Source organism: Musa acuminata, chromosome BXJ1-8, assembly GCF_036884655.1.
Source record: "Musa acuminata AAA Group cultivar baxijiao chromosome BXJ1-8, Cavendish_Baxijiao_AAA, whole genome shotgun sequence".
Classification (NCBI taxonomy): domain Eukaryota; kingdom Viridiplantae; phylum Streptophyta; class Magnoliopsida; order Zingiberales; family Musaceae; genus Musa; species Musa acuminata.
The window spans coordinates 39,900,892-39,919,308 of record NC_088334.1 but is presented as its reverse complement, the minus strand read 5'-3'; the positions used below and the strand labels follow the sequence as shown (position 1 = coordinate 39,919,308).

The 18,417-nt window shown below is 52.0% G+C and overlaps 26 non-coding genes and 2 pseudogenes across 26 annotated transcripts; all 28 read right to left on the bottom strand.

Moving 5' to 3' along the window:
* Positions 1–342: 342 nt before the first annotated feature.
* LOC135589374 (5S ribosomal RNA) lies at positions 343–461 on the bottom strand. Its single transcript, XR_010476782.1, has one exon. It is a non-coding gene; the product is annotated as a 5S ribosomal RNA (ribosomal RNA).
* Positions 462–1,005: 544 nt separating this feature from the next.
* Positions 1,006–1,124, bottom strand: LOC135592093 (5S ribosomal RNA). Its single transcript, XR_010478858.1, has one exon. It is a non-coding gene; the product is annotated as a 5S ribosomal RNA (ribosomal RNA).
* Positions 1,125–1,668: 544 nt separating this feature from the next.
* Positions 1,669–1,787, bottom strand: LOC135589373 (5S ribosomal RNA). The gene has a single exon (XR_010476781.1). It is a non-coding gene; the product is annotated as a 5S ribosomal RNA (ribosomal RNA).
* Positions 1,788–2,331: 544 nt separating this feature from the next.
* On the bottom strand, positions 2,332–2,450 carry LOC135589489 (5S ribosomal RNA). Its single transcript, XR_010476897.1, has one exon. It is a non-coding gene; the product is annotated as a 5S ribosomal RNA (ribosomal RNA).
* Positions 2,451–2,994: 544 nt separating this feature from the next.
* LOC135589372 (5S ribosomal RNA) lies at positions 2,995–3,113 on the bottom strand. Its single transcript, XR_010476780.1, has one exon. It is a non-coding gene; the product is annotated as a 5S ribosomal RNA (ribosomal RNA).
* A 544-nt stretch (positions 3,114–3,657) lies between these two features.
* Positions 3,658–3,776, bottom strand: LOC135589720 (5S ribosomal RNA). Its single transcript, XR_010477127.1, has one exon. It is a non-coding gene; the product is annotated as a 5S ribosomal RNA (ribosomal RNA).
* A 340-nt stretch (positions 3,777–4,116) lies between these two features.
* On the bottom strand, positions 4,117–4,235 carry LOC135589849 (5S ribosomal RNA). Its single transcript, XR_010477255.1, has one exon. It is a non-coding gene; the product is annotated as a 5S ribosomal RNA (ribosomal RNA).
* Positions 4,236–4,779: 544 nt separating this feature from the next.
* On the bottom strand, positions 4,780–4,898 carry LOC135590340 (5S ribosomal RNA). The gene has a single exon (XR_010477746.1). It is a non-coding gene; the product is annotated as a 5S ribosomal RNA (ribosomal RNA).
* A 544-nt stretch (positions 4,899–5,442) lies between these two features.
* LOC135589928 (5S ribosomal RNA) lies at positions 5,443–5,561 on the bottom strand. The gene has a single exon (XR_010477335.1). It is a non-coding gene; the product is annotated as a 5S ribosomal RNA (ribosomal RNA).
* Positions 5,562–6,105: 544 nt separating this feature from the next.
* LOC135590338 (5S ribosomal RNA) lies at positions 6,106–6,224 on the bottom strand. The gene has a single exon (XR_010477745.1). It is a non-coding gene; the product is annotated as a 5S ribosomal RNA (ribosomal RNA).
* A 544-nt stretch (positions 6,225–6,768) lies between these two features.
* LOC135592018 (5S ribosomal RNA) lies at positions 6,769–6,887 on the bottom strand. Its single transcript, XR_010478783.1, has one exon. It is a non-coding gene; the product is annotated as a 5S ribosomal RNA (ribosomal RNA).
* Positions 6,888–7,227: 340 nt separating this feature from the next.
* Positions 7,228–7,346, bottom strand: LOC135592019 (5S ribosomal RNA). The gene has a single exon (XR_010478784.1). It is a non-coding gene; the product is annotated as a 5S ribosomal RNA (ribosomal RNA).
* A 544-nt stretch (positions 7,347–7,890) lies between these two features.
* Positions 7,891–8,009, bottom strand: LOC135590966 (5S ribosomal RNA). The gene has a single exon (XR_010478370.1). It is a non-coding gene; the product is annotated as a 5S ribosomal RNA (ribosomal RNA).
* Positions 8,010–8,554: 545 nt separating this feature from the next.
* LOC135590498 (5S ribosomal RNA) lies at positions 8,555–8,673 on the bottom strand. The gene has a single exon (XR_010477905.1). It is a non-coding gene; the product is annotated as a 5S ribosomal RNA (ribosomal RNA).
* A 544-nt stretch (positions 8,674–9,217) lies between these two features.
* LOC135589269 (5S ribosomal RNA) lies at positions 9,218–9,336 on the bottom strand. Its single transcript, XR_010476678.1, has one exon. It is a non-coding gene; the product is annotated as a 5S ribosomal RNA (ribosomal RNA).
* Positions 9,337–9,789: 453 nt separating this feature from the next.
* Positions 9,790–9,908, bottom strand: LOC135589563 (5S ribosomal RNA). The gene has a single exon (XR_010476971.1). It is a non-coding gene; the product is annotated as a 5S ribosomal RNA (ribosomal RNA).
* A 544-nt stretch (positions 9,909–10,452) lies between these two features.
* Positions 10,453–10,571, bottom strand: LOC135590965 (5S ribosomal RNA). Its single transcript, XR_010478369.1, has one exon. It is a non-coding gene; the product is annotated as a 5S ribosomal RNA (ribosomal RNA).
* A 544-nt stretch (positions 10,572–11,115) lies between these two features.
* LOC135591039 (5S ribosomal RNA) lies at positions 11,116–11,234 on the bottom strand. Its single transcript, XR_010478415.1, has one exon. It is a non-coding gene; the product is annotated as a 5S ribosomal RNA (ribosomal RNA).
* A 544-nt stretch (positions 11,235–11,778) lies between these two features.
* LOC135589677 (5S ribosomal RNA) lies at positions 11,779–11,897 on the bottom strand. The gene has a single exon (XR_010477084.1). It is a non-coding gene; the product is annotated as a 5S ribosomal RNA (ribosomal RNA).
* Positions 11,898–12,441: 544 nt separating this feature from the next.
* Positions 12,442–12,552, bottom strand: LOC135591243 (5S ribosomal RNA; annotated as a pseudogene).
* Positions 12,553–13,092: 540 nt separating this feature from the next.
* LOC135589634 (5S ribosomal RNA) lies at positions 13,093–13,211 on the bottom strand. The gene has a single exon (XR_010477041.1). It is a non-coding gene; the product is annotated as a 5S ribosomal RNA (ribosomal RNA).
* A 544-nt stretch (positions 13,212–13,755) lies between these two features.
* On the bottom strand, positions 13,756–13,874 carry LOC135592162 (5S ribosomal RNA). The gene has a single exon (XR_010478927.1). It is a non-coding gene; the product is annotated as a 5S ribosomal RNA (ribosomal RNA).
* A 758-nt stretch (positions 13,875–14,632) lies between these two features.
* Positions 14,633–14,751, bottom strand: LOC135590662 (5S ribosomal RNA). The gene has a single exon (XR_010478068.1). It is a non-coding gene; the product is annotated as a 5S ribosomal RNA (ribosomal RNA).
* Positions 14,752–15,091: 340 nt separating this feature from the next.
* On the bottom strand, positions 15,092–15,210 carry LOC135592155 (5S ribosomal RNA). Its single transcript, XR_010478921.1, has one exon. It is a non-coding gene; the product is annotated as a 5S ribosomal RNA (ribosomal RNA).
* Positions 15,211–15,968: 758 nt separating this feature from the next.
* Positions 15,969–16,079, bottom strand: LOC135591499 (5S ribosomal RNA; annotated as a pseudogene).
* Positions 16,080–16,623: 544 nt separating this feature from the next.
* LOC135589727 (5S ribosomal RNA) lies at positions 16,624–16,742 on the bottom strand. Its single transcript, XR_010477133.1, has one exon. It is a non-coding gene; the product is annotated as a 5S ribosomal RNA (ribosomal RNA).
* A 544-nt stretch (positions 16,743–17,286) lies between these two features.
* On the bottom strand, positions 17,287–17,405 carry LOC135590650 (5S ribosomal RNA). The gene has a single exon (XR_010478056.1). It is a non-coding gene; the product is annotated as a 5S ribosomal RNA (ribosomal RNA).
* Positions 17,406–17,745: 340 nt separating this feature from the next.
* LOC135592154 (5S ribosomal RNA) lies at positions 17,746–17,864 on the bottom strand. Its single transcript, XR_010478920.1, has one exon. It is a non-coding gene; the product is annotated as a 5S ribosomal RNA (ribosomal RNA).
* Between the last annotated feature and the right edge of the window lie 553 nt (positions 17,865–18,417).

The window sequence follows — 18,417 nt, the reverse complement described above, 5'->3', positions numbered from 1 at the left end:
CCCCATTCCGGAAAGCTCTCTCCGAGCCCCACGAGACTGACTGCGTAGCGGTCACGGCAAATTCCGAGGCCCAAAACCATCGCCTCGGAGGTCGACGGGAGAGGTTTTGGCCGCTCGGGGCGCAAAAAGGAGTGCAACACGAGGACTTCCCAGGGGGTCACCCATCCTAGAACCATGTCTGGTCATTGTATGTTTTATGAAGAAATTTTTAGATGATGATTTCATTATTCTCCTGCTATATATATGTTAATGACATATTTATTGTTGGCCATAATGCTGGAAAAATTGAAAAGCTTAAAAGAGAGTTTTAAGTAAGTCTTTTGGCCGCTCGGGGCGCAAAAAGGAGTGCAACACGAGGACTTCCAAGGGGGTCACCCATCCTAGTACTACTCTCGCCCAAGCAGGCTTAACTTCGGAGTTCTGATGGGATCCGGTGCTTTAGTGCTGGTATGATCGCACTCGTTTTGTGTGCGTCGTCCCTCGCCTTTGTGCACGTCGCGGACGGCGCATCGACGACCGGAGCCCCGAAACCTCTCGAACGATCTCGGAATCGCCATTGTCGGATCCCTCCGATACCCACGAGGCCGACCGCGTACCGGACACGGCAAGCGCGCGCCGAAACCATCGGGACTTTCTCGAACGAACTCGGAATCGCTATTGCGGCCCCATTCCGGAAAGCTCTCTCCGAGCCCCACGAGACTGACTGCGTAGCGGTCACGGCAAATTCCGAGGCCCAAAACCATCGCCTCGGAGGTCGACGGGAGAGGTTTTGGCCGCTCGGGGCGCAAAAAGGAGTGCAACACGAGGACTTCCCAGGGGGTCACCCATCCTAGAACCATGTCTGGTCATTGTATGTTTTATGAAGAAATTTTTAGATGATGATTTCATTATTCTCCTGCTATATATATGTTAATGACATATTTATTGTTGGCCATAATGCTGGAAAAATTGAAAAGCTTAAAAGAGAGTTTTAAGTAAGTCTTTTGGCCGCTCGGGGCGCAAAAAGGAGTGCAACACGAGGACTTCCCAGGGGGTCAACCATCCTAGTACTACTCTCGCCCAAGCACGCTTAACTTCGGAGTTCTGATGGGATCCGGTGCTTTAGTGCTGGTATGATCGCGCTCGTTTTGTGTGCGTCGTCCCTCGCCTTTGTGCACGTCGCGGACGGCGCATCGACGACCGGAGCCCCGAAACCTCTCGAACGATCTCGGAACCGCCATTGTCGGATCCCTCCGATGCCCACGAGGCCGACCGCGTACCGGAAACGGCAAGCGCGCGCCGAAACCATCGGGACTTTCTCGAACGAACTCGGAATCGCTATTGCGGCCCCATTCCGGAAAGCTCTCTCCGAGCCCCACGAGACTGACTGCGTAGCGGTCACGGCAAATTCCGAGGCCCAAAACCATCGCCTCGGAGGTCGACGGGAGAGGTTTTGGCCGCTCGGGGCGCAAAAAGGAGTGCAACACGAGGACTTCCCAGGGGGTCACCCATCCTAGAACCATGTCTGGTCATTGTATGTTTTATGAAGAAATTTTTAGATGATGATTTCATTATTCTCCTGCTATATATATGTTAATGACATATTTATTGTTGGCCATAATGCTGGAAAAATTGAAAAGCTTAAAAGAGAGTTTTAAGTAAGTCTTTTGGCCGCTCGGGGCGCAAAAAGGAGTGCAACACGAGGACTTCCAAGGGGGTCACCCATCCTAGTACTACTCTCGCCCAAGCAGGCTTAACTTCGGAGTTCTGATGGGATCCGGTGCTTTAGTGCTGGTATGATCGCACTCGTTTTGTGTGCGTCGTCCCTCGCCTTTGTGCACGTCGCGGACGGCGCATCGACGACCGGAGCCCCGAAACCTCTCGAACGATCTCGGAATCGCCATTGTCGGATCCCTCCGATACCCACGAGGCCGACCGCGTACCGGACACGGCAAGCGCGCGCCGAAACCATCGGGACTTTCTCGAACGAACTCGGAATCGCTATTGCGGCCCCATTCCGGAAAGCTCTCTCCGAGCCCCACGAGACTGACTGCGTAGCGGTCACGGCAAATTCCGAGGCCCAAAACCATCGCCTCGGAGGTCGACGGGAGAGGTTTTGGCCGCTCGGGGCGCAAAAAGGAGTGCAACACGAGGACTTCCCAGGGGGTCACCCATCCTAGAACCATGTCTGGTCATTGTATGTTTTATGAAGAAATTTTTAGATGATGATTTCATTATTCTCCTGCTATATATATGTTAATGACATATTTATTGTTGGCCATAATGCTGGAAAAATTGAAAAGCTTAAAAGAGAGTTTTAAGTAAGTCTTTTGGCCGCTCGGGGCGCAAAAAGGAGTGCAACACGAGGACTTCCCAGGGGGTCACCCATCCTAGTACTACTCTCGCCCAAGCAAGCTTAACTTCGGAGTTCTGATGGGATCCGGTGCTATAGTGCTGGTATGATCGCACTAGTTTTGTGTGCGTCGTCCCTCGCCTATGTGCACGTCGCGGACGGCGCATCGACGACCGGAGCCCCGAAACCTCTCGAACGATCTCGGAATCGCCATTGTCGGATCCCTCCGATGCCCACGAGGCCGACCGCGTACCGGACACGGCAAGCGCGCGCCGAAACCATCGGGACTTTCTCGAACGAACTCGGAATCGCTATTGCGGCCCCATTCCGGAAAGCTCTCTCCGAGCCCCACGAGACTGACTGCGTAGCGGTCACGGCAAATTCCGAGGCCCAAAACCATCGCCTCGGAGGTCGACGGGAGAGGTTTTGGCCGCTCGGGGCGCAAAAAGGAGTGCAACACGAGGACTTCCCAGGGGGTCACCCATCCTAGAACCATGTCTGGTCATTGTATGTTTTATGAAGAAATTTTTAGATGATGATTTCATTATTCTCCTGCTATATATATGTTAATGACATATTTATTGTTGGCCATAATGCTGGAAAAATTGAAAAGCTTAAAAGAGAGTTTTAAGTAAGTCTTTTGGCCGCTCGGGGCGCAAAAAGGAGTGCAACACGAGGACTTCCAAGGGGGTCACCCATCCTAGTACTACTCTCGCCCAAGCAGGCTTAACTTCGGAGTTCTGATGGGATCCGGTGCTTTAGTGCTGGTATGATCGCACTCGTTTTGTGTGCGTCGTCCCTCGCCTTTGTGCACGTCGCGGACGGCGCATCGACGACCGGAGCCCCGAAACCTCTCGAACGATCTCGGAATCGCCATTGTCGGATCCCTCCGATGCCCACGAGGCCGACCGCGTACCGGACACGGCAAGCGCGCGCCGAAACCATCGGGACTTTCTCGAACGAACTCGGAATCGCTATTGCGGCCCCATTCCGGAAAGCTCTCTCCGAGCCCCACGAGACTGACTGCGTAGCGGTCACGGCAAATTCCGAGGCCCAAAACCATCGCCTCGGAGGTCGACGGGAGAGGTTTTGGCCGCTCGGGGCGCAAAAAGGAGTGCAACACGAGGACTTCCCAGGGGGTCACCCATCCTAGAACCATGTCTGGTCATTGTATGTTTTATGAAGAAATTTTTAGATGATGATTTCATTATTCTCCTGCTATATATATGTTAATGACATATTTATTGTTGGCCATAATGCTGGAAAAATTGAAAAGCTTAAAAGAGAGTTTTAAGTAAGTCTTTTGGCCGCTCGGGGCGCAAAAAGGAGTGCAACACGAGGACTTCCCAGGGGGTCACCCATCCTAGTACTACTCACGCCCAAGCACGCTTAACTTCGGAGTTCTGATGGGATCCGGTGCTTTAGTGCTGGTATGATCGCACTAGTTTTGTGTGCGTCGTCCCTCGCCTTTGTGCACGTCGCGGACGGCGCATCGACGACAAATTCCGAGGCCCAAAACCATCGCCTCGGAGGTCGACGGGAGAGGTTTTGGCCACTCGGGGCGCAAAAAGGAGTGCAACACGAGGACTTCCCAGGGGGTCACCCAATTAAGAACCATGTCTGGTCATTGTATGTTTTATGAAGAAATTTTTAGATGATGATTTCATTATTCTCCTGCTATATATATGTTAATGACATATTTATTGTTGGCCATAATGCTGGAAAAATTGAAAAGCTTAAAAGAGAGTTTTAAGTAAGTCTTTTGGCCGCTCGGGGCGCAAAAAGGAGTTCAACACGAGGACTTCCCAGGGGGTCACCCATCCTAGTACTACTCTCGCCCAAGCACGCCTAACTTCGGAGTTCTGATGGGATCCGGTGCTTTAGTGCTGGTATGATCGCACTCATTTTGTGTGCGTCGTCCATCGCCTTTGTGCACGTCGCGGACGGCGCATCGACGACCGGAGCCCCGAAACCTCTCGAACGATCTCGTAATCGCCATTGTCGGATCCCTCCGATGCCCACGAGGCCGACCGCGTACCGGACACGACAAGCGCGCGCCGAAACCATCGGGACTTTCTCGAACGAACTCGGAATCGCTATTGCGGCCCCATTCCGGAAAGCTCTCTCCGAGCCCCACGAGACTGACAGCGTAGTGGTCACGGCAAATTCCGAGGCCCAAAACCATCGCCTCGGAGGTCGACGGGAGAGGTTTTGGCCTCTCGGGGCGCAAAAAGGAGTGCAACACGAGGACTTCCCAGGGGGTCACCCATCCTAGAACCATGTCTGGTCATTGTATGTTTTATGAAGAAATTTTTAGATGATGATTTCATTATTCTCCTGCTATATATATGTTAATGACATATTTATTGTTGGCCATAATGCTGGAAAAATTGAAAAGCTTAAAAGAGAGTTTTAAGTAAGTCTTTTGGCCGCTCGGGGCGCAAAAAGGAGTGCAACACGAGGACTTCCAAGGGGGTCAACCATCCTAGTACTACTTTCGCCCAAGCACGCTTAACTTCGGAGTTTTGATGGGATCCGGTGCTTTAGTGCTGGTATGATCGCACTCGTTTTGTGTGCGTCGTCCCTCGCCTTTGTGCACGTCGCGGACGGCGCATCGACGACCGGAGCCCCGAAACCTCTCGAACGATCTCGGAATCGCCATTGTCGGATCCCTCCGATGCCCACGAGGCCGACCGCGTACCGGACATGGCAAGCGCGCGCCGAAAACATCGGGACTTTCTCGAACGAACTCGGAATCGCTATTGCGGCCCCATTCCGGAAAGCTCTCTCCGAGCCCCACGAGACTGACTGCGTAGCGGTCACGGCCAATTCCGAGGCCCAAAACCATCGCCTCGGAGGTCGACGGGAGAGGTTTTGGCCGCTCGGGGCGCAAAAAGGAGTGCAACACGAGGACTTCCCAGGGGGTCACCCATCCTAGAACCATGTCTGGTCATTGTATGTTTTATGAAGAAATTTTTAGATGATGATTTCATTATTCTCCTGCTATATATATGTTAATGACATATTTATTGTTGGCCATAATGCTGGAAAAATTGAAAAGCTTAAAAGAGAGTTTTAAGTAAGTCTTTTGGCCGCTCGGGGCGCAAAAAGGAGTGCAACACGAGGACTTCCCAGGGGGTCACCCATCCTATTACTACTCTCGCCCAAGCACGCTTAACTTCGGAGTTCTGATGGGATCCGGTGCTTTAGTGCTGGTATGATCGCAATGGTTTTTTGTGCGTCGTCCCTCGCCTTTGTGCACGTCGCGTACGGCGCATCGACGACCGGAGCCCCGAAACCTCTCGAACGATCTCGGAATCGCCATTGTCGGATCCCTCCGATGCCCACGAGGCCGACCGCGTACCGGACACGGCAAGCGCGCGCCGAAACCATCGGGACTTTCTCGAACGAACTCGGAATCGCTATTGCGGCCCCATTCCGGAAAGCTCTCTCCGAGCCCCACGAGACTGACTGCGTAGCGGTCACGGCAAATTCCGAGGCCCAAAACCATCGCCTCGGAGGTCGACGGGAGAGGTTTTGGCCTCTCGGGGCGCAAAAAGGAGTGCAACACGAGGACTTCCCAGGGGGTCACCCATCCTAGAACCATGTCTGGTCATTGTATGTTTTATGAAGAAATTTTTAGATGATGATTTCATTATTCTCCTGCTATATATATGTTAATGACATATTTATTGTTGGCCATAATGCTGGAAAAATTGAAAAGCTTAAAAGAGAGTTTTAAGTAAGTCTTTTGGCCGCTCGGGGCGCAAAAAGGAGTGCAACACGAGGACTTCCAAGGGGGTCAACCATCCTAGTACTACTTTCGCCCAAGCACGCTTAACTTCGGAGTTTTGATGGGATCCGGTGCTTTAGTGCTGGTATGATCGCACTCGTTTTGTGTGCGTCGTCCCTCGCCTTTGTGCACGTCGCGGACGGCGCATCGACGACCGGAGCCCCGAAACCTCTCGAACGATCTCGGAATCGCCATTGTCGGATCCCTCCGATGCCCACGAGGCCGACCGCGTACCGGACATGGCAAGCGCGCGCCGAAACCATCGGGACTTTCTCGAACGAACTCGGAATCGCTATTGCGGCCCCATTCCGGAAAGCTCTCTCCGAGCCCCACGAGACTGACTGCGTAGCGGTCACGGCAAATTCCGAGGCCCAAAACCATCGCCTCGGAGGTCGACGGGAGAGGTTTTGGCCGCTCGGGGCGCAAAAAGGAGTGCAACACGAGGACTTCCCAGGGGGTCACCCATCCTAGAACCATGTCTGGTCATTGTATGTTTTATGAAGAAATTTTTAGATGATGATTTCATTATTCTCCTGCTATATATATGTTAATGACATATTTATTGTTAGCCATAATGCTGGAAAAATTGAAAAGCTTAAAAGAGAGTTTTAAGTAAGTCTTTTGGCCGCTCGGGGCGCAAAAAGGAGTGCAACACGAGGACTTCCCAGGGGGTCACCCATCCTAGTACTACTCTCGCCCAAGCACGCTTAACTTTGGAGTTCTGATGGGATCCGGTGCTTTAGTGCTGGTATGATCGCACTAGTTTTGTCTGCGTCGTCCCTCGCCTTTGTGCACGTCGCGGACGGCGCATCGACGACAAATTCCGAGGCCCAAAACCATCGCCTCGGAGGTCGACGGGAGAGGTTTTGGCCGCTCGGGGCGCAAAAAGGAGTGCAACACGAGGACTTCCCAGGGGGTCACCCAATTAAGAACCATGTCTGGTCATTGTATGTTTTATGAAGAAATTTTTAGATGATGATTTCATTATTCTCCTGCTATATATATGTTAATGACATATTTATTGTTGGCCATAATGCTGGAAAAATTGAAAAGCTTAAAAGAGAGTTTTAAGTAAGTCTTTTGGCCGCTCGGGGCGCAAAAAGGAGTGCAACACGAGGACTTCCCAGGGGGTCACCCATTCTAGTACTACTCTCGCCCAAGCACGCTTAACTTCGGAGTTCTGATGGGATCCGGTGCTTTAGTGCTGGTATGATCGCACTGGTTTTGTGTGCGTCGTCCCTCGCCTTTGTGCACGTCGCGGACGGCGCATCGACGACCGGAGCCCCGAAACCTCTCGAACGATCTCGTAATCGCCATTGTCGGATCCCTCCGATGCCCACGAGGCCGACCGCGTACCGGACACGACAAGCGCGCGCCGAAACCATCGGTACTTTCTCGAACGAACTCGGAATCGCTATTGCGGCCCCATTCCGGAAAGCTCTCTCCGAGCCCCACGAGACTGACAGCGTAGTGGTCACGGCAAATTCCGAGGCCCAAAACCATCGCCTCGGAGGTCGACGGGAGAGGTTTTGGCCTCTCGGGGCGCAAAAAGGAGTGCAACACGAGGACTTCCCAGGGGGTCACCCATCCTAGAACCATGTCTGGTCATTGTATGTTTTATGAAGAAATTTTTAGATGATGATTTCATTATTCTCCTGCTATATATATGTTAATGACATATTTATTGTTGGCCATAATGCTGGAAAAATTGAAAAGCTTAAAAGAGAGTTTTAAGTAAGTCTTTTGGCCGCTCGGGGCGCAAAAAGGAGTGCAACACGAGGACTTCCCAGGGGGTCACCCATCCTAGTACTACTCTCGCCCAAGCAAGCTTAACTTTGGAGTTCTGATGGGATCCGTTGCTTTAGTGATGGTATGATCGCATTGGTTTTGTGTGCGTCGTCCCTCGCCTTTGTGCACGTCGCGGACGGCGCATCGACGACCGGAGCCCCGAAACCTCTCGAACGATCTCGGAATCGCCATTGTCGGATCCCTCCGATGCCCACGAGGCCGACCACGTACCGGACACGGCAAGCGCGCGCCGAAACCATCGGGACTTTCTCGAACGAACTCGGAATCGCTATTGCGGCCCCCATTCCGGAAAGCTCTCTCCGAGCCCCACGAGACTGACTGCGTAGCGGTCACGGCAAATTCCGAGGCCCAAAACCATCGCCTCGGAGGTCGACGGGAGAGGTTTTGGCCGCTCGGGGCGCAAAAAGGAGTGCAACACGAGGACTTCCCAGGGGGTCACCCATCCTAGAACCATGTCTGGTCATTGTATGTTTTATGAAGAAATTTTTAGATGATGATTTCATTATTCTCCTGCTATATATATGTTAATGACATATTTATTGTTGGCCATAATGCTGGAAAAATTGAAAAGCTTAAAAGAGAGTTTTAAGTAAGTCTTTTGGCCGCTCGGGGCGCAAAAAGTAGTGCAACACGAGGACTTCACAGGGGGTCACCCATCCTAGTACTACTTTCGCCCAAGCAGGCTTAACTTCGGAGTTCTGATGGGATCCGGTGCTTTAGTGCTGGTATAATCGCACTCGTTTTGTGTGCGTCGTCCCTCGCCTATGTGCACGTCGCGGACGGCGTATCGACGACCGGAGCCCCGAAACCTCTCGAACGATCTCGGAATCGCCATTGTCGGATCCCTCCGATGCCCACGAGGCCGATCGCGTACCGGACACGGCAAGCGCGCGCCGAAACCATCGGGACTTTCTCGAACGAACTCGGAATCGCTATTGCGGCCCCATTCCGGAAAGCTCTCTCCGAGCCCCACGAGACTGACGGCGTAGCGGTCACGGCAAATTCCGAGGCCCAAAACCATCGCCTAGGAGGTCGTCGGGAGAGGTTTTGGCCGCTCGGGGCGCAAAAAGGAGTGCAACACGAGGACTTCCCAAGGGGTCACCCATCCTAGAACCATGTCTGGTCATTGTATGTTTTATGAAGAAATTTTTAGATGATGATTTCATTATTCTCCTGCTATATATATGTTAATGACATATTTATTGTTGGCCATAATGCTGGAAAAATTGAAAAGCTTAAAAGAGAGTTTTAAGTAAGTCTTTTGGCCGCCCGGGGCGCAAAAAGGAGTGCAACACGAGGACTTCCCAGGGGGTCACCCATCCTAGTACTACTCTCGCCCAAGCAGGCTTAACTTCGGAGTTCTGATGGGATCCGGTACTTTAGTGCTGGTATGATCGCACTCGTTTTGTGTGCGTCGTCCCTCGCCTTTGTGCACGTCGCGGACGGCGCATCGACGACCGGAGCCCCGAAACAATCGAGACTTTCTCGAACGAACTCGGAATCGCTATTGCGGCCCCATTCCGGAAAGCTCTCTCCGAGCCCCACGAGACTGACTGCGTAGCGGTCACGGCAAATTCCGAGGCCCAAAACCATCGCCTCGGAGGTCGACGGGAGAGGTTTTGGCCGCTCGGGGCGCAGAAAGGAGTGCAACACGAGGACTTACCAGGGGGTCACCCATCCTAGAACCATGTCTGGTCATTGTATGTTTTATGAAGAAATTTTTAGATGATGATTTCATTATTCTCCTGCTATATATATGTTAATGACATATTTATTGTTGGCCATAATGCTGGAAAAATTGAAAAGCTTAAAAGAGAGTTTTAAGTAAGTCTTTTGGCCGCTCGGGGCGCAAAAAGGAGTGCAACACGAGGACTTCCCAGGGGGTCACCCATCCTAGTACTACTCTCGCCCAAGCACGCTTAACTTCGGAGTTCTGATGGGATCCGGTGCTTTAGTGCTGGTATGATCGAAATCGTTTTTTGGGCGTCGTCCCTCGCCTTTGTGCACGTCGCGGACGGCGCATCGACGACCGGAGCCCCGAAACCTCTCGAACGATCTCGGAATCGCCATTGTCGGATCCCTCCGATGCCCACGAGGCCGACCGCGTACCGGACACGGCAAGCGCGCGCCGAAACCATCGGGACTTTCTCGAACGAACTCGGAATCGCTATTGCGGCCCCATTCCGGAAAGCTCTCTCCGAGCCCCACGAGACTGACTGCGTAGCGGTCACGGCAAATTCCGAGGCCCAAAACCATCGCCTCGGAGGTCGACGGGAGAGGTTTTGGCCGCTCGGGGCGCAGAAAGGAGTGCAACACGAGGACTTCCCAGGGGGTCACCCATCCTAGAACCATGTCTGGTCATTGTATGTTTTATGAAGAAATTTTTAGATGATGATTTCATTATTCTCCTGCTATATATATGTTAATGACATATTTATTGTTGGCCATAATGCTGGAAAAATTGAAAAGCTTAAAAGAGAGTTTTAAGTAAGTCTTTTGGCCGCTCGGGGCGCAAAAAGGAGTGCAACACGAGGACTTCCCAGGGGGTCACCCATCCTAGTACTACTCTCGCCCAAGCAAGCTTAACTTTGGAGTTCTGATGGGATCCGTTGCTTTAGTGATGGTATGATCGCATTGGTTTTGTGTGCGTCGTCCCTCGCCTTTGTGCATGTCGCGGACGGCGCATCGACGACCGGAGCCCCGAAACCTCTCGAACGATCTCGGAATCGCCATTGTCGGATCCCTCCGATGCCCACGAGGCCGACCACGTACCGGACACGGCAAGCGCGCGCCGAAACCATCGGGACTTTCTCGAACGAACTCGGAATCGCTATTGCGGCCCCATTCCGGAAAGCTCTCTCCGAGCCCCACGAGACTGACTGCGTAGCGGTCATGGCAAATTCCGAGGCCCAAAACCATCGCCTCGGAGGTCGACGGGAGAGGTTTTGGCCGCTCGGGGCGCAGAAAGGAGTGCAACACGAGGACTTACCAGGGGGTCACCCATCCTAGAACCATGTCTGGTCATTGTATGTTTTATGAAGAAATTTTTAGATGATGATTTCATTATTCTCCTGCTATATATATGTTAATGACATATTTATTGTTGGCCATAATGCTGGAAAAATTGAAAAGCTTAAAAGAGAGTTTTAAGTAAGTCTTTTGGCCGCTCGGGGCGCAAAAAGGAGTGCAACACGAGGACTTCCAAGGGGGTCAACCATCCTAGTAGTACTCTCGCCCAAGCATGCTTAACTTCGGAGTTCTGATGGGATCCATTGCTTTAGTGCTGGTATGATGGCACTCGTTTTGTGTGCGTCGTCCCTCGCCTTTGTGCACGTCGCGGACGGCGCATCGACGACCGGAGCCCCGAAACCTCTCGAACGATCTCGGAATCGCCATTGTCGGATCCCTCCGATGCCCACGAGGCCGACCGCGTACCGGACACGGCAAGCGCGCGCCGAAACCATCGGGACTTTCTCGAACGAACTCGGAATCGCTATTGCGGCCCCATTCCGGAAAGCTCTCTCCGAGCCCCACGAGACTGACTGCGTAGCGGTCACGGCAAATTCCGAGGCCCAAAACCATCGCCTCGGAAGTCGACGGGAGAGGTTTTGGCCGCTCGGGGCGCAAAAAGGAGTGCAACACGAGGACTTCCCAGGGGGTCACCCATCCTAGAACCATGTCTGGTCATTGTATGTTTTATGAAGAAATTTTTAGATGATGATTTCATTATTCTCCTGCTATATATATGTTAATGACATATTTATTGTTGGCCATAATGCTGGAAAAATTGAAAAGCTTAAAAGAGAGTTTTAAGTAAGTCTTTTGGCCGCTCGGGGCGCAAAAAGGAGTGCAACACGAGGACTTCCCAGGGGGTCACCCATCCTAGTACTACTCTCGCCCAAGCAGGCTTAACTTCGGAGTTCTGATGGGATCCGGTGCTTTAGTGCTGGTATGATGGCACTCGTTTTGTGTGCGTCGTCCCTCGCCTTTGTGCACGTCGCGGACGGCGCATCGACGACCGGAGCCCCGAAACCTCTCGAACGATCTCGGAATCGCCATTGTCGGATCCCTCCGATGCCCACGAGGCCGACCGCGTACCGGACACGGCAAGCGCGCGCCGAAACCATCGGGACTTTCTCGAACGAACTCGGAATCGCTATTGCGGCCCCATTCCGGAAAGCTCTCTCCGAGCCCCACGAGACTGACTGCGTAGCGGTCATGGCAAATTCCGAGGCCCAAAACCATCGCCTCGGAGGTCGACGGGAGAGGTTTTGGCCGCTCGGGGCGCAAAAAGGAGTGCAACACGAGGACTTCCCAGGGGGTCACCCATCCTAGAACCATGTCTGGTCATTGTATGTTTTATGAAGAAATTTTTAGATGATGATTTCATTATTCTCCTGCTATATATATGTTAATGACATATTTATTGTTGGCCATAATGCTGGAAAAATTGAAAAGCTTAAAAGAGAGTTTTAAGTAAGTCTTTTGGCCGCTCGGGGCGCAAAAAGGAGTGCAACACGAGGACTTCCCAGGGGGTCACCCATCCTAGTACTACTCTCGCCCAAGCACGCTTAACTTCGGAGTTCTGATGGGATCCGGTGCTGGTATGATCGCACTCGTTTTGTGTGCGTCGTCCCTCGCCTTTGTGCACGTCGCGGACGGCGCATCGACGACCGGAGCCCCGAAACCTCTCGAACGATCTCGGAATCGCCATTGTCGGATCCCTCCGATGCCCACGAGGCCGACCGCGTACCGGACACGGCAAGCGCGCGCCGAAACCATCGAGACTTTCTCGAACGAACTCGGAATCGCTATTGCGGCCCCATTCCGGAAAGCTCTCTCCGAGCCCCACGAGACTGACTGCGTAGCGGTCACGGCAAATTCCGAGGCCCAAAACCATCGCCTCGGAGGTCGACGGGAGAGGTTTTGGCCGCTCGGGGCGGAAAAAGGAGTGCAACACGAGGACTTCCCAGGGCGTCACCCATCCTAGAACCATGTCTGGTCATTGTATGTTTTATGAAGAAATTTTTAGATGATGATTTCATTATTCTCCTGCTATATATATGTTAATGACATATTTATTGTTGGCCATAATGCTGGAAAAATTGAAAAGCTTAAAAGAGAGTTTTAAGTATTTTGGCCGCTCGGGGCGCAAAAAGGAGTGCAACCCGAGGTCTTCCCAGGGGGTCACCCATCCTAGTACTACTCTCGCCCAAGCACGCTTAACTTCGGAGTTCTGATGGGATCCGGTGCTTTAGTGCTGGTATGATCGCACTCGTTTTGTGTGCGTCGTCCCTCGCCTTTGTGCACGTCGCGGACGGCGCATCGACGACCGGAGCCCCGAAACCTCTCGAACGATCTCGGAATCGCCATTGTCGGATCCCTCCGATGCCCACGAGGCCGACCGCGTACCGGACACGGCAAGCGCGCGCCGAAACCATCGGGACTTTCTCGAACGAACTCGGAATCGCTATTGCGGCCCCATTCCGGAAAGCTCTCTCCGAGCCCCACGAGACTGACTGCGTAGCGGTCACGGCAAATTCCGAGGCCCAAAACCATCGCCTCGGAGGTCGACGGGAGAGGTTTTGGCCGCTCGGGGCGCAGAAAGGAGTGCAACACGAGGACTTCCCAGGGGGTCACCCATCCTAGAACCATGTCTGGTCATTGTATGTTTTATGAAGAAATTTTTAGATGATGATTTCATTATTCTCCTGCTATATATATGTTAATGACATATTTATTGTTGGCCATAATGCTGGAAAAATTGAAAAGCTTAAAAGAGAGTTTTAAGTAAGTCTTTTGGCTGCTCGGGGCGCAAAAAGGAGTGCAACACGAGGACTTCCCAGGGGGTCACCCATTCTAGTACTACTCTCGCCCAAGCACGCTTAACTTCGGAGTTCTGAAGGGATCCGGTGGTTTAGTGCTGGTATGATCGCACTCGGTTTGTGTGCGTCGTCCCTCGCCTTTGTGCACGTCGCGGACGGCGCATCGACGACCGAAGCCCCGAAACCTCTCGAACGATCTCGGAATCGCCATTGTCGGATCCCTCCGATGCCCACGAGGCCGACCGCGTACCGGACACGGCAAGCGCGCGCCGAAACCATCGGGACTTTCTCGAACGAACTCGGAATCGCTATTGCGGCCCCATTCCGGAAAGCTCTCTCCGAGCCCCACGAGACTGACTGCGTAGCGGTCACGGCAAATTCCGAGGCCCAAAACCATCGCCTCGGAGGTCGACGGGATAGGTTTTGGCCGCTCGGGGCGCAAAAAGGAGTGCAACACGAGGACTTCCCAGGGGGTCACCCATCCAAGAACCATGTCTGGTCATTGTATGTTTTATGAAGAAATTTTTAGATGATGATTTCTTTATTCTCCTGCTATATATATGTTAATGACATATTTATTGTTGGCCATAATGCTGGAAAAATTGAAAAGCTTAAAAGAGAGTTTTAAGTAAGTCTTTTGGCTGCTCGGGGCGCAGAAAGGAGTGCAACACGAGGACTTCCCAGGGGGTCACCCATCCTAGAACCATGTCTGGTCATTGTATGTTTTATGAAGAAATTTTTAGATGATGATTTCATTATTCTCCTGCTATATATATGTTAATGACATATTTATTGTTGGCCATAATGCTGGAAAAATTGAAAAGCTTAAAAGAGAGTTTTAAGTAAGTCTTTTGGCTGCTCGGGGCGCAAAAAGGAGTGCAACACGAGGACTTCCCAGGGGGTCACCCATCCTAGTACTACTCTCGCCCAAGCACGCTTAACTTCGGAGTTCTGAAGGGATCCGGTGGTTTAGTGCTGGTATGATCGCACTCGGTTTGTGTGCGTCGTCCCTCGCCTTTGTGCACGTCGCGGACGGTGCATCGACGACAAATTCCGAGGCCCAAAACCATCGCCTCGGAGGTCGACGGGAGAGGTTTTGGCCGCTCGGGGCGCAAAAAGGAGTGCAACACGAGGACTTCCCAGGGGGTCACCCATCCTAGAACCATGTCTGGTCATTGTATGTTTTATGAAGAAATTTTTAGATGATGATTTCATTATTCTCCTGCTATATATATGTTAATGACATATTTATTGTTAGCCATAATGCTGGAAAAATTGAAAAGCTTAAAAGAGAGTTTTAAGTAAGTCTTTTGGCCGCTCGGGGCGCAAAAAGGAGTGCAACACAAGGACTTCCCAGGGGGTCACCCATCCTAGTACTACTCTCGCCCAAGCAGGCTTAACTTCGGAGTTCTGATGGGATCCGGTGCTTTAGTGCTGGTATGATCGCACTCGTTTTGTGTGCGTCGTCCCTCGCCTTTGTGCACGTCGCGGACGGCTCATCGACGACCGGAGCCCCGAAACCTCTCGAACGATCTCGGAATCGCCATTGTCGGATCCCTCCGATGCCCACGAGGCCGACCGCGTACCGGACACGGCAAGCGCGCGCCGAAACCATCGGGACTTTCTCGAACGAACTCGGAATCGCTATTGCGGCCCCATTCCGGAAAGCTCTCTCCGAGCCCCACGAGACTGACTGCGTAGCGGTCACGGCAAATTCCGAGGCCCAAAACCATCGCCTCGGAGGTCGACGGGATAGGTTTTGGCCGCTCGGGGCGCAAAAAGGAGTGCAACACGAGGACTTCCCAGGGGGTCACCCATCCAAGAACCATGTCTGGTCATTGTATGTTTTATGAAGAAATTTTTAGATGATGATTTCTTTATTCTCCTGCTATATATATGTTAATGACATATTTATTGTTGGCCATAATGCTGGAAAAATTGAAAAGCTTAAAAGAGAGTTTTAAGTAAGTCTTTTGGCCGCTCGGGGCGCAAAAAGTAGTGCAACACGAGGACTTCCCAGGGGGTCACCCATCCTAGAACTATGTCTGGTCATTGTATGTTTTATGAAGAAATTTTTAGATGATGATTTCATTATTCTCCTGCTATATATATGTTAATGACATATTTATTGTTGGCCATAATGCTGGAAAAATTGAAAAGCTTAAAAGAGAGTTTTAAGTAAGTCTTTTGGCCGCTCGGGGCGCAAAAAGGAGTGCAACACGAGGACTTCCCAAGGGGTCACCCATTCTAGTACTACTCTCGCCCAAGCACGCTTAACTTCGGAGTTCTGATGGGATCCGGTGCTGGTATGATCGCACCCGTTTTGTGTGCGTCGTCCCTCGCCTTTGTGCACGTCGCGAACGGCGCATCGACGACCGGAGCCCCGAAACCTCTCGAACGATCTCGGAATCGCCATTGTCGGATCCCTCCGATGCCCACGAGGCCGACCGCGTACCGGACACGGCAAGCGCGCGCCGAAACCATCGGGACTTTCTCGAACGAACTCGGAATCGCTATTGTGGCCCCATTCCGGAAAGCTCTCTCCGAGCCCCACGAGACTGACTATGTAGCGGTCACGGCAAATTCCGAGGCCCAAAACCATCGCCTCGGAGGTCGACGGGAGAGGTTTTGGCGGCTCGGGGAGCAAAAAGGAGTGCAACACGAGGACTTCCCAGGGGGTCACCCAATTAAGAACCATGTCTGGTCATTGTATGTTTTATGAAGAAATTTTTAGATGATGATTTCATTATTCTCCTGCTATATATATGTTAATGACATATTTATTGTTGGCCATAATGCTGGAAAAATTGAAAAGCTTAAAAGAGAGTTTTAAGTAAGTCTTTTGGCCGCTCGGGGCGCAAAAAGGAGTGCAACCCGAGGACTTCCCAGGGGGTCACCCATCCTAGTACTACTCTCACCCAAGCACGCTTAACTTCGGAGTTCTGATGGGATCCGGTGCTTTAGTGCTGGTATGATCGCACTGGTTTTGTGTGCGTCGTCCCTCGCCTTTGTGCACGTCGCGGACGGCGCATCGACGACCGGAGCCCCGAAACCTCTCGAACGATCTCGGAATCGCCATTGTCGGATCCCTCCGATGCCCACGAGGCCGACCGCGTACCGGACACGGCAAGCGCGCGCCGAAACCATCGGGACTTTCTCGAACGAACTCGGAATCGCTATTGCGGCCCCATTCCGGAAAGCTCTCTCCGAGCCCCACGAGACTGACTGCGTAGCGGTCACGGCAAATTCCGAGGCCCAAAACCATCGCCTCGGAGGTCGACGGGAGAGGTTTTGGCCGCTCGGGGCGCAGAAAGGAGTGCAACACGAGGACTTCCCAGGGGGTCACCCATCCTAGAACCATGTCTGGTCATTGTATGTTTTATGAAGAAATTTTTAGATGATGATTTCATTATTCTCCTGCTATATATATGTTAATGACATATTTATTGTTGGCCATAATGCTGGAAAAATTGAAAAGCTTAAAAGAGAGTTTTAAGTAAGTCTTTTGGCTGCTCGGGGCGCAAAAAGGAGTGCAACACGAGGACTTCCCAGGGGGTCACCCATCCTAGTACTACTCTCGCCCAAGCACGCTTAACTTCGGAGTTCTGAAGGGATCCGGTGGTTTAGTGCTGGTATGATCGCACTCGGTTTGTGTGCGTCGTCCCTCGCCTTTGTGCACGTCGCGGACGGTGCATCGACGACAAATTCCGAGGCCCAAAACCATCGCCTCGGAGGTCGACGGGAGAGGTTTTGGCCGCTCGGGGCGCAAAAAGGAGTGCAACACGAGGACTTCCCAGGGGGTCACCCATCCTAGAACCATGTCTGGTCATTGTATGTTTTATGAAGAAATTTTTAGATGATGATTTCATTATTCTCCTGCTATATATATGTTAATGACATATTTATTGTTAGCCATGATGCTGGAAAAATTGAAAAGCTTAAAAGAGAGTTTTAAGTAAGTCTTTTGGCCGCTCGGGGCGCAAAAAGGAGTGCAACACAAGGACTTCCCAGGGGGTCACCCATCCTAGTACTACTCTCGCCCAAGCAGGCTTAACTTCGGAGTTCTGATGGGATCCGGTGCTTTAGTGCTGGTATGATCGCACTCGTTTTGTGTGCGTCGTCCCTCGCCTTTGTGCACGTCGCGGACGGCTCATCGACGACCGGAGCCCCGAAACCTCTCGAACGATTTCGGAATCGCCATTGTCGGATCCCTCCGATGCCCACGAGGCCGACCGCGTACCGGACACGGCAAGCGCGCGCCGAAACCATCGGGACTTTCTCGAACGAACTCGGAATCGCTATTGCGGCCCCATTCCGGAAAGCTCTCTCCGAGCCCCACGAGACTGACTGCGTAGCGGTCACGGCAAATTCCGAGGCCCAAAACCATCGCCTCGGAGGTCGACGGGATAGGTTTTGGCCGCTCGGGGCGCAAAAAGGAGTGCAACACGAGGACTTCCCAGGGGGTCACCCATCCAAGAACCATGTCTGGTCATTGTATGTTTTATGAAGAAATTTTTAGATGATGATTTCTTTATTCTCCTGCTATATATATGTTAATGACATATTTATTGTTGGCCATAATGCTGGAAAAATTGAAAAGCTTAAAAGAGAGTTTTAAGTAAGTCTTTTGGCCGCTCGGGGCGCAAAAAGTAGTGCAA